Source organism: Poecilia latipinna, unplaced genomic scaffold, assembly GCF_001443285.1.
Source record: "Poecilia latipinna isolate Pla-1442-1.1 unplaced genomic scaffold, P_latipinna-1.0 Scaffold1188, whole genome shotgun sequence".
NCBI lineage: Eukaryota > Metazoa > Chordata > Actinopteri > Cyprinodontiformes > Poeciliidae > Poecilia > Poecilia latipinna.
This window is the reverse complement of record NW_015113804.1, coordinates 349,411-354,984: the sequence shown is the minus strand read 5'-3', so window position 1 is coordinate 354,984 and position 5,574 is coordinate 349,411.

Below are 5,574 nucleotides of genomic sequence, written 5' to 3'. Positions count from 1 at the left end.
TACAAGAGGGATGGTGAGCAGACATTTAAAATGGAAAGTAAAATTTCATGCCACCAAATGGTGTTCTTTTCAGTGTCTGTAAACCTTTTATGCACAGAATCACAAGTGTATCATTAACTGGCAGGTCCCTCCAACATATTATCACACTGGTGGAGTGCTCTGAATAGATTATTCATAGAGCCTGATAACTGTGTGGGATGTCTGCGGAGGAGTTGGGGTAGAGGCAGCAGCCGTTGAATTACGACTAACAGCAGCTAATGTCTTCATCACATTCACAGTGGGGTTTTATTTGAACAGTCCCAGGTTCATGCAGCAACTTTAGATTTTACAACCATGTAAGTGCAATAGAAAATCGAAGCCATTTTGTTGTTTGGAAGTGTAAGCATGCCGCTGAAGTGGCCTGAACAATCCCTCCCACGGGCAAAAGCGCAGAAGTAGGTTTTATTCAGTGCTTGAACAAAGATTTAAACGGAAGACTTTTCAAATTATTGTCAATATATTCATTTTATTTCATTTGTCTGGAGAAGATAAAATTTAATTTCACTTAGTATTACTACTCTTTCTGGTGGAATGGAACAAAATTCCTGCAAAATATTTGAAAAACACCCACATTATTTGATCCAAGTCATTCTTTCATGTTGAATTTAATGGAAGTAATATTTTCCTTACATTTTTTTTTATGGTCATGGAGTTGGGAATGAAGGGACAGAAATAATTTAAATAATAATTTTGCTGCTTGTCTTTGGTTTTAAAATTAAAATTAAATTCATCAAGTATGTTTTTTGTCTGGTATTTGCTATTCTTGTATAGTAAAAATACCTCATGAGTGCATTGTAAATATAATATTCACCTTTAATTTTATGTTAAGTCCCTAATCTCCTGATATGATATTATATTCTACAGCCTATAGCCAATAATAGTTGAGCTCAGTTAAGTATGGACTGGGAACGTCTGTCCAGCACATTACTTAGGAGCTGAATTGGATTGAAATCTAAGTTAACACCTCAAACTCACTTTCGTGCTCTTCAAACTATTCCCAGAGCATTTTCCCCCCTCTTTGTGACAGGGTGCATTGTCCTGCTGAAACAAGGTAATGTGTCAACATAAGATCTAGATGGAAGGCAAGACTCAAAGTTTCCTAAGAGAAGATTGCATAAAGAACACTTGATTTGTGCATCACACTTCCTCCACCAGGTTTCACTCTTCCTGCAATGCAGACTGATGACACATCCAAGTCATGTAAAAGAAATGTATTATTCCTCGCACCAGGCCTCCTTCTTCCATTGCTGGCTGGTTCAGTGCTGATGCTCTTATGCCAGCTTTTGGTGTTCTCTGCATGCGCATCCTGACTGATCTGTGACTAATCAGCCTTACGCACTATAAACTGAGCTGCACTTTGTATTCGGACGCCTTTTTCGCCACACCACAACTTCTCAGAACTTGAACTACAGTAGATAAATCGGGCCACACAGGCCATCCTTCACTCCCTATGCACATTGTTAAGCGTTGGCAGTTCATCACCCCTGTGTTGGTTCACTACTGTTTCTTTTTGTGGACCACTTATGATAGATACTGACCACTGCAGACTGAGAGCACTCCACAAGAGATGCTGTCTTGATAATGCTCTGACTCCGTCTATCACAAATTTTCCCCTAATCCAATTTTCTAAAGTAGTTGTACTTTCCCTTTTCTAACATCCACTAATAGATTATTTTATAATCTAATAAAATAGATTATCAGTGTTTATATATGCAGTGTTTAGCTGCATATACAATCTGTAAACATTACGGTGAGTCTTTTTGTAACTTACTTGACAATGATCATTATCAGGCATAAACATGTACCGCATTCATTGTTTTAGAATATTTCTATTGCTTCCTTGTATACAATACAATTAAAAATAATTTTAATGCAAACAGTTTTGGTCATGTATTTTAGTCTGAATATTTTAATTTATTTATTTTTTGTCCCTAATTGTAAATTCCTGCCACCAAGTTTACTATTTGCTTATTTCAAAGAATAATAAAAACATGTTTTTTTTTTATCCTTAAAGTCTTGGTATGAATTAAGCTAAAGTTAAACAGACCAAACATTTCCTGCAGCACACATTTTGTTACAGTGCGGCTTGTTGAAATTCTCCATGCATTTGCTAAGGCCAAGGACTTTGTTTCAGATTTAATCACATCTCACATTAACTCAACAAAAGCTCTAGGAATGACACTTATTGAAGGTCACATAAAGATGCTTGCTAAAGATAAAACAGCCAGGTAGATGATATGGGTGACACCTAGAAAGACCATGCAGGTGCATTGTGCTTCACATCAGGCATTCTAATGCAAAATAGGTGCTGAAATTCTAATTGCGCTCTTGTTAATCAACACAACTGACAACAGGCCAGGCAAGCTCTAGAGGCTCGGAAGGAAATCTATTAACATACAATATGCTGTTGGGCTTGTTAAAATAATGGGAAGGCTTTGGGGCGGGGGTGGCCGGGGTAGGTGCATTATTCTCCTCGCTGTTGCTTCAGTTAATTGCATATCTGAAGCCTTTAAAGCTGCATGGAAGTTTATGCAGTTTGACAAGCTTCGTGAAGTCTTGAACTCCACACTCCCAATGAATTGTGTCTCTGGGTAATCCTAATTGAACATGTATTGGCCATGCGGCTTACGCTGTTTTGGCACTTATTAATAGAGCGCCGAAGAAGAATTCTAATGCGGTTTCTACAAGTGAAATGAGAGATAAACAAAAGTCCAGATCTCATTGGCCTGCAGAGCCAATAATGTTCGACTTGTCACTACAACCCCTCTAATTGGGCCCAAGGTGTAAGCAGGAATGGGCTTTAGGGAGTGACTGGCTTTATTTTTAATCTATTCTAGAAAGGCAATCTTTTTTTTTTTTATGTAGATGTTGTCTAATAAAAATATCAGCAACTGCTATCAGCTTTAAAACACTGTTTAAATCGCATGTCTCTTTTGGAATAGATGCTGGAAGCTCAAAATTAATTTCTGTGAGTAGAAAGTCACCAAAATGCCATATTGTTGAGCTTTTTCTGTTTTCACATCCTTGTCAAATCTTTTGTTGGTTTGAATTCAAGTGGTGGTAATCAGGAAGTAATTGGTGCATTTCTATACTGATTGACATTTAACACACCACTTGCACTTTTTAGGCCCTGATTTTTTTATTCATTTTTACAACAAAATAGCGCAAGGCCAGCCTGAACACTGTTAAATTCATCATTGAACAATTACTTTTTCACATGAAGACTAAATGCCAATACACTCATGAGCTGGATAACACCAAAACTGATCCCACCTTGGGATTCTTAGTGTTTGCACTGAAACAACAAGACGTTCTAAGGGATTACAGAAAGTGAAAGTGGCACTCGTTTATTTTTTTTTACCAGATGAAACTGAAATATTTATGGATTATGAAAGCCTGTGCTTCTGAATATGTAACGGAGCAACCCAAGTCCTGTATGGGTGCTCACTGCATGTGACAAAACATTCCCACGTCTCAGGAGTGCTGTGCAGAGAGGTTTCAAATGCCTCCTTATCTTCTCAGCTGGCAGCGAAGAGTGGCAGCCCCGAGGGAAGGCATCTCCATCCTGCCTGTGCGCTGGCCAGTGCGCAGACATGTACCGTCACACATCCTTCCACTGGGTAGCTGAACTAGCATGGTTACAAGGAAGTGCGTGACCTTCTGAGCCCTTTTCTGTGTAAAATTTTGGCAGGTTTTGAAACTTTACTGTCTCTGTACTCTTGGGTTTATGGTCAAACAAAGAGAGTGCGAACCTATCACAGAGGTTGATTCGAGGCCAAGAGAAAAGTGGTGACAGTGTCATCTTAGAAAATAGAAAAGTTTATGTGATAGGAAATCAGGCAAAGAAAATAAATAAATAAATAAAAAGGCTGTATCAAAAAAAACAACAAAAAAAAAAACAGCAACATGCCCTTTGTAATTCTGAAAGGTAAAAATCTATTGAATGAGGCCAGTTTCAACAATTTATCTGCGAGTTTTATGATTTGTAAGCAGCAAAGAGATCTCTGACAATATGCGACACATTTTCAATCAGAGACAGCAAATGAAGAATAAATTTAGTGTCGTAGTGTTTGTTTGGCCCCAGGGTTGGATTTCATTTCAGATCAATTCAGTTTTATTTATGTTGAATCAGTCCACCAAAAAGGCTATTTCATTCTGAGCAAGCTCCAAGAGAGGCACTTTAAAAAGGTTCTTTTTCACTAAATTAACTTTTCAAAAAACGTATAGATTTGTTGTCTTACAAACTAAGTTTTGCCATAGACAGTGATCAATAACGACAAAAGCCACTAATAACAATACAGCTGTTTTTCAACAACCAACTGCAATTGATTTAGATCATTATTAGCTTCAGTAATGTTCTTTCTGTTTTACTCTGCTATTAATTATTTAAAACAAGACACATCAAGCTCAAAATCCACAGGCAACATTTGGGCAACAAGATAATTTTACCTGTTATTAATGCCCTGTCAGTGTGTTCCATAGTCTTCACACCAGCTATGATGCATTTTCAGTAATCCATCACTACTGCTATTTGCAGCTTCTTACTGTGTTGAATGCAACAAGGAAACTTTTGGCAAAGTCCTTCTCTCATTTTTGTTGAACAGGAAATTACTTCACTTGTATTTGATCTGTAATGCCAAGCATAGTTTTGTTAGCTAAGAAGTACAAAAAAATATATAATTTAATTCTGGTACAGCTATCTAATTCTCACTAGAAATACAATGCACAGGGTTTTCCTCCTTTTGAAAATGGTGATTTCTTTATATGGTCAATGCTTTGTGCCAGCTATGAAGAGGTCAAAAGACAATCCAATTTGCTTTTTTTTTTTTTTAAGACAAAAGAGTGTTTTTAATGCTTGGCATTTCATGAGTTGCTGAATTGGGTTGGTTGGAAATGCATTCTCATTAGATGAAATTGGATTGGAATGTCAATATGACTTTTGTGACTGAAAGAAATTTGATCAAATGGGAATTAGATTGAACCTGTCGTCTCTGTAAAGTCTATTGAAATGACTTCTTGTTTGAAACCAGAAGCAAATGAAATTTAACTGAAGTGAATCCATCAAACGTTCCATTTCTATTATCGTCTCATATCTTACATTTTTGATTGCTGCCTTGCACCGTTTATGCCAAACATTTCAGATATATCATACATTGAGTCATTGTTGCAAAAGTTGATTTAATCTCTAATCTGGGAGGGAAAATAGTTTATGGAACTTATTTCACTGCCTTGTGCAATGCATTTTGTTTAACTGTGTTAAACAAGGGCAGAAATGAATTATGTTTGCTTCTGTTGCAGCCAGTAAGGGCAGGATCAAACAAACCTTTAGGAAGCTCAACATGTACATTAAATTTCATAGCATTACCAGCAGTGTGTTCAACTAACGGGCCAAAATTTGCATATGACACAACAAATAAATACAAGACTTTGTATCCATGCCAACTTTTAACACAGGCTGTATTCCATCTAAAATGACTTTTTTCTTTATATATATATATATATATATATATATATATATATATATATATATATAAA